At 36.1% G+C, this 7,644-nt stretch overlaps 1 protein-coding gene across 4 annotated transcripts in view; it reads left to right on the top strand.

The window, feature by feature from the left end:
• The window catches only part of LOC110028978 (TSL-kinase interacting protein 1-like), a 17,171-nt gene extending 16,970 nt beyond the window's left edge, over positions 1 to 201 (top strand). For 2 of the 4 annotated variants that reach the window (XM_020731066.1, XM_020731065.1), the window contains exon 11: positions 4 to 201. The gene's annotated coding sequence lies outside the window, so the exon portion shown is untranslated. The other 2 variants (XM_020731064.1, XM_020731067.1) reach the window with 2 other exon arrangements.
• The last annotated feature ends 7,443 nt before the right edge of the window (positions 202 to 7,644 follow it).

The raw sequence follows: 7,644 nt of genomic DNA, 5'->3' as shown, positions 1-7,644 counted from the left end.
TATATATATATGTATCTTTTCTTTTAGCTAGACATTTTCAACCTATTAAACAGTCTGGGAGGTACTGATGGATGAGTTCCAAAATGATATGTTTTTCCGGATAATTACAGACACAGCCCCTGAAATTTTGCGGCGGCACCCAGGTGATTTTTTTAACTATTGAATTGATGCATTTACGTGTGCCACAATCAAATCTTTGAGAATTTAATAAAAATAAAAAATATGAGTTGAAATTTTATCATGAATTTTGATATTTGAGTGAGGGGTTATTTTTAATGTAAATAAAAATTATATTTTGAGCATATAAATGTAAAATCTTACTGGCAACCGTTGAAATCTGATTTGACCAACTTGATTTTCATATTTATATAAAATTTCTCTAATGAGTAAAGCCTAAAAGGGTTAGACTAGTCAAATCTGGGGTGCTATAATTGTGGGCCTCCCTAATAATTTTGAATGAATCTCTAATAATTAAAAATAATTCTATTTTTATTTTTATTAATATGGTTGGAGCTCAACCAACCTAAGCTGTTTGGGAAGAGTATTGGTATGATAATTTGTTTTGGTTGTTGACTTGTCAAAAAAATTAATCAAGTTCAATTTTTTAGTTATATGTAGTTATCATTAGTCATTTTACCACTATTTTAATCATAATTTATAAATTTATTTTTATTTTTTTTTGTTTACTGATATTTAATATTATTTGAGATATATATATATATATATATAAATCATTATGAATAAGTTATGTTCGTATAAATTTTATTTAGACTTTTTCTTGTCTCTCTTAATAATAATTTTTTTCTGTGTAATTAATTGATGTATCATCCATCCTTCCTTATTGCATATATTAAAACAGTCTAAAACTTATTATTTATCTAATTTTAATAAATATCACCTTAATAGTTTAATTAATATTAACGTCCTTTAAATTATTTTTCTAGTATTGCCACTCATCATTCTTTGAAATGTGCAATATAACTTGTTATATTATGGTTGAGTTGATGCTTTTTACATACACAAATACACGTATATAAAAAGTTTTTGCTAAAATTTTCCCTTGTGAAAACTAGCAAGTTGTCGAAGTGGGTATAATGAGCCTATCTAGCGAAGTGGTTGCACTAAGCCCACATAAAGAAGTGGCCAAGTTGTATTGAGCCCACTTGCCAAAGTGATTGAATCGAGTTCACCTATCAAAGTAGTTGAACTGAACTGTGCTGCCCAACCAATGTGGTTGAAGCGAGCTTGCTTGCAAATTCTATCACTCTAAATTTCCTCGAAAGGTTAACCTAGTGCACCTGGGCTAGGGCAACCTTCAGAGAAAGTCATCATGACTAACAATGACATCCGTAAATTCCTTATTTAAAAGCGACGTCTGACATTTGAGATTCTATCTTCTTACTTAAGTACAAAAGTAGCCGCCCTACCGATAATATCTAATATCCACAGACAATGCCTAACATCAGCCGACAATGACTGACATTCACCTCACAACCTTTCCATCAGTTCATCAAGAACAAACACCATATGGTGGAAAATGTATTGACTTGATTATTTTATAAATTTCCTCCCCTTATAAACAGGGGAAGGAAAAATGATAGAAAGGGAGGACTTCCTCTCTCTTTCTATCATGCTCTACTTTCCACTGCATTTAGTTTTCTATCTCCATTTTTCTATGCTCTCCCTTTCTATGATACTGTAGCTCTGAGATACTCTAAAAAGTTGCTTCCCTTCAACTTACCGGAGATTGAGAATTAATATATTTTCTAAGTTTTCCTCAAAGACTTTCATCCATTTCTCTCTCTCTCTCTCTCTCTCTCTCACACACACTACTTCACAATGTTTTTTTGTCCAGTTGTATGTACTCATGAACGATACAGAACCCAATGTCTTGCAAATATTAAACACTCTTTTAAGTCAAAAGTTGTTACAAAATTTAATTTTATATGAAAGACCCAGAAATTGGCCTAAATGAATGATCCTTTATATTGGTAAAAAAAATAAATAAATAACTTGCTCGTTTTCTCAATTGAAGATGATAATAGTACAAACTATAAGTTCTCTATTGATGTAATGGTGAATTGTAGATAGGTCGTAAAGAGCAATAATAACAATCAATAGGCGACAACATAAACATGATGATATTGATGAATACAAACTTATGATGAATGAGTGACAATGGCCAATAACTTCAAAAAGAAAATGGTGATTGATCAGAACATTAGACGAGTGATGAAAGCTGTTGGCGGTGATCATCAACAACAAAAATGCATGTAACTTTTTCATTTTTTAAATCTATAATAACTTATAAGGCCGTGTTTTCTTTTTTTTATATAAGAATAATGCACATTTATATGTAATTTTTAGAGTAACATTTTAATAAATTTGTTCATCTTTGATGATGTAATAATAATAATAATAATAATAATAATAATAATAATAATAATAATAATAATAATAATAATAATAATAATAATAATAATAAACCGACTAAGAAGGAATGTATCTGATACGTCACCAACAACTTTTCATCAACCAGCACAAATCTCGGTGCAATTTTTTAAACAAGAAACATCCAAACTTCGATTAAGAGTCATCCAGAGCTCGGATTTCAACAAATTTATAGTGAAATTAATCGGCTTGATGAGATAGACCTAATGATATAAAAGTCAGTCAAATCCAAGTCAAATCAAGCCCAGATCAAATCATTAAACCACTCTTGAAGGATTTTTTGAGGCTTTTAAAGGTCAAACAGATGTCGAATCTAGCGAGTTCATAGTCGAATCGAGCATCTCGACAAGACGAATCCAAGGAGCCCAAGATTGCTCAATTCCGACATTGTTAAGACACTCAAATGTTTATCAAACATCATCTGATCAAGGGAAGCTCTCCGGACTGTCCGATCAAAATAGTTTATAACACTATAAATAGAGTCTCACCCCTAACATGAGAGAAGGAGGCTTAAGAGAGAACTTAAGGCTTTGAGAAGGAGCTCAAGTCCAAGATCATCCATGCCATAGTCGATCGTTGTCGACCACCACTGACCGTCGACCATCACGGCCGACATATGTCAACCACCGTCGGCCACCGTTAATCACCACTGACCTCTGCCAACCACCGTGGACCGTCATCGACTGTCGTTAGCCACCGCTCACCGTCGATCACCGCCGACCTCCATCGACCACCGCTGACTGTCATCGATGTCATCGATTACTGTCGATCACCGCCGACCTCCATCGACCACCGCTGAACGTCGTCGACCACCACCAACCACTGTCGACTAGTGTCAACTGTTGAAAACCACTGTCAATTGTTGTCGACACCACCAACCAGACACCGTCAGTCAATGTTATAACTTCAAAAATCTAGTAACTATTTCCCGTATGTGAGACGAGTTCTTTTACAGGTTTTCCACATAAAAGCTTTTGTTGCTGTCACAACTTAATTCATTTTCATCTGAGTGTGTGTTGAATCCTTGTGCAACGCTAAGACGATAATCCATTACTCTACCGCCGTGAATTTTCTAGCACGCATCAGTTTGGTGTCGTCTATGGGAAAGTTTCAATCTCACAACTAAAGTACTTACGCGATTTACTACATGACCACCAGACACAATGTTTGTGACAACGGAGCATCTCGCTCCAATACCAATCGTTCGAGGGAGCAGTCACGAAGCTAAGGGCAGCATGCTTCTTCATCTTCCCGTCCTGGAAGCCGCTATCCTGCCAACGAAGGTGTTACAGGTCCTTCTATAGAAGATCAAATACGTAGAATGGAGGAGTCTCAACTAGGACTCAATGAGAGCAAGTGGTTGACAGGGTGTCCACTCAAAGACCTCAGAAGGCACAGGTACACTCAAAGATCTCAGAAGGCACAGATACACTCAAAGACCTCAAAATACTACAAGCCTCAGAAGACACAAGTGCATAATTCCTCAGAAGTCTACGAGCCTCAGAAGAACTTTGCACAATTAAGAAGCCACAACAACCATGGAAGCAACAAAAAAAACACATTATTATCATCTACAATTGTCACATCATATGAATAAAAATGCTACAAATATCAACATATACATGTATAAGGGCTACAACAAATCAGTTCATCTTCTAAAATTATGGTTTTTCTGATGATCGTCGAGGGGTCTCGAGATATCGCCACCACATAAGCATGAAAATTCCCCCCTCATGGCGAGGCGAGAAAACTACATCATTTCTTCATCACTTTCATAACGTGCCAAAGCAACACAAGAATTTCCTCTGGAATATGCGACGCTCCACCACAATGTGTCGCGTGGTCGCAACGCCATGCCGCAAGGCGTCGCCGCGACACCCCGCAAAGATGCTCCGCCGCAACGTTTCGCTGCAACTCTTCGCCGCAACGTTTCGCCGCAACACTTCGCCGCAATGTTTTGCCTCAACTCTTCGCCGCAACGTTTCGCCGCAACTCTTCCCCACAACGTTCCGCAACTTCGCCGCAACGTTTCGTCGCAACTCTTCGCCGCAACACTTCACCGTAACATTTCGTCGCAACTCTTCGTTGCAACTCTTCGCCGCAACTCTTAGCCGCAACTGTTCGCCGCAACATGTTACCGCAACTCTTCGCCGCAACGAGAAAAAAAATCTCGTTGTTTGCCTGATACGCAGGACGGAGACGACTTTCTTCTTTTAGGAAATCCCGTATCACCTTCTAGGGAGGTACAAAGACTCCACCTTTTTTCTCCTCTCCTTGGTCTATTTATAGGCTGAAAAACCTCCCTCATATCATTATAAAATTGATTAGTCATTAAAAAAATAGTTATTTATTAAAAAAAAAAAACTTTTCATTTCATATTGCTTCAGTTTTTTAGCCTTTAAAATTTTAACTTTATGACTGAAATTAATTAAAAAAATTAATAAAAAAACTCTTCACATTTTGTGATTTAAAAAATATACATTTAAATATCTATTTTTTATTTAAATCCTGCTGCAATCGTGGCCCTTGGAATTCTTTAATTAAATAATTAAAGGACCCGTTCTTTAATTAACCCGTGCTTTGTGGCCCTCGGATTCTTGCTCAGACGGTTCAGCTGTCAAAGGCCCGTTCAGCATTAAATGACCCGTTCTTTAATTAATTTCGACTGCTTTGTGGCCCTTCGGATTCCTGCTCAGCCCGTTTAGCTGCGGCCTGTTCAACATTCAGTTGTCAGGAGTTTAGATCAGCGTTCAGCCCAAGGGGTCTGTTCAGCTGCCAGGAGTTCAGAGGCCAGAGACCCGTTCAACGTTCAACCCAAGAGTTCAGAGGCCCGTTTAGCGTTTAACCCATTCAGCCTGCTTCGCGCCTCCTGCCCACGCTACCTGCAAAGTGGCAAAAAATGAACTACCAACTGAGTTAGGCTCATTTTAATATTCTATTTAGAATAAATAATAATTTTACTTATATATTGATTGTAATAAAGTATATATATCTAAAGTTTTTATGCATTACAAAAATGAAAAGTCTATATATCATAATATTTTCAGACGAAAAAAAAATAGTTTCGCCCGAAAATAGAGGTCAACTGATACGTCACCAATAAATTTTTATCAGCCAACACGAATCTCGGTGCAATTTTTAAAATAAAAAACATTCAAACTTCGATTAAAAGCCATCCAAAGCTCCGATTTCAACAAACTTATAGTCAAACTGATTGGCTTGATGAGACAGACCTAATGATATAAAAGTCAGTCCAATCTGAGTCAAATCAAGCCCAAATCAAATCATTAAACCACACTTGGAGGATTTCCAGAGGCATTTGAAAGGTCAAACGGATGTCGAATCTAGCGAGTTCATAGTCAAATCGAGCATCTCGAGAAGATGAATCCAACGAGTCCAAGATTGCTCAATTCTGACATCGTTAAGACACTTAAATGTTCATCAAACGCCAAATGATCAATGGAAGCTCTCCGGACCGTCCGATCAAAATGGTTCATATTTCTGCATTAATTGCACTCAAAACACTATGAATAGTGCCTCACCCCTCACATGAGAGAAGGAGGCTTAAGAGAGAACTTGAGGCTTTGAGAAGGAGCTCAAGTCCAAAATCATCCCTGCCATTGTCAATCACCGTCGACCATCACCGCCGACCTTTGTCAACCACCGCCGGCGACCACCGTTAATCACCATCGATCACCGCTGACCTCTGCCGACCACCGCCGACGGTCATCAGCCACCGCTGACTTCCATCGGCCACCGCTGACCGTCATTGATCACCGTCGACCACCGCTGACTGGACATCGTCAGTCGGTTGTAACTTAGAAAGCTAGTAACCATTTTCCTGCTTGTGGAACAAGGGACATCTGTATTCATCAACCTATAGTGGATTTTTACAAGTGGGCCAGACCCCGTAGTTTTTCACCTTTACAGTTTTTTCACGTAAAAACTTCTGGTGTTGTCATAACTTGATTCATTTTCATCTGAGTGTGTGTTGAATCACCGTGCAATGCTAAGACGATAATTCATTACTCTACCGCCGCGAATTTTCTAGCACGCATCAGTATCTTACACAACTTCAAATATGACATTATTAATTTATTATTTGCCTTCAAAATCATAATAAGAGAGACTTATTATTATAAAGAGATGACAATTAAAATATAAAATATTTACATTCATATTTATATAAAGCAAAGTCAAAACTGCATAGGCCAGCGCTAACGCCGCCTATGCTGGCGTTTTTCATTTAAATATAATTTAAAATTAATTAATTAATATATATAATATTATATCATAATTAAATTAGATATTAGGGAAATTTACGGCGCAACTGTTATGGATTAACATCAAACACCTAAACTTCAATTATTACATGTGGGCCGCCTTTCCTATGCATAAAAAGAGGGATTTTGGGTAGTCTGTTCATTTAGATATTATTAAAAATAATTTAATTAATATGTATTATATATTACAGTAACTAAATTAAATATTAATATATATATTACATTAGTTAACATATAAATAAAATTAAAGTATTCAAAAAATATATATATATATATATTGAATACTTTAATTTTATTATGCATTCAAGTGTACTCATAACATCTTATTCACAAAATAATAACATCTTTCACAACGAGGTGGAATGATGTTTAAGATTGTGTATATAGGAATGGTAGTTGCACTGGTCGATGCCAACATTGTTGTTTTTAAAATTCTATTTCAACATCATCATTTTCAGTTACATAATTTATCGCTTGTCCTAACTTCCATTAAATTTCTTCATTTATGAAAATGGGTGTATGACTTGGAGATGTGTCGGAATTTAGTTATACATCAGATCCATATCAACACCAATAAAAAGTTATTGTAAGTCCTTCGCACCAATAGCCCCGCACCGTTGGGTTTCCCGACTATATACAAATCAATATTATTCTTATTTTTATTGATCTGGACTTAAATTTATAGAGCATGCTCATATTTGCGCCTATATCTGATGTATTCTTAAATTTTAGTAACGAAAAAAATTATTAGATGACACAATAAACTACAGATAATAAAACTGAAGACAATGACTCTTAAATAAAATTTGAAGAATACTACTTGTGACGTTGACTTTTGCGACAAAAATCCACAGTATCGATAAATACCGACCCAGATGTTATTCAATTTCATCTAAAAAGATGATATTAT

Source organism: Phalaenopsis equestris, unplaced genomic scaffold (genome assembly GCF_001263595.1).
Source record: "Phalaenopsis equestris unplaced genomic scaffold, ASM126359v1 Scaffold000540, whole genome shotgun sequence".
Taxonomy (NCBI): Eukaryota; Viridiplantae; Streptophyta; class Magnoliopsida; order Asparagales; family Orchidaceae; genus Phalaenopsis; species Phalaenopsis equestris.
Note: the sequence above shows the minus strand (reverse complement) of the source record. Positions and strands in the feature narration are given on the sequence as shown.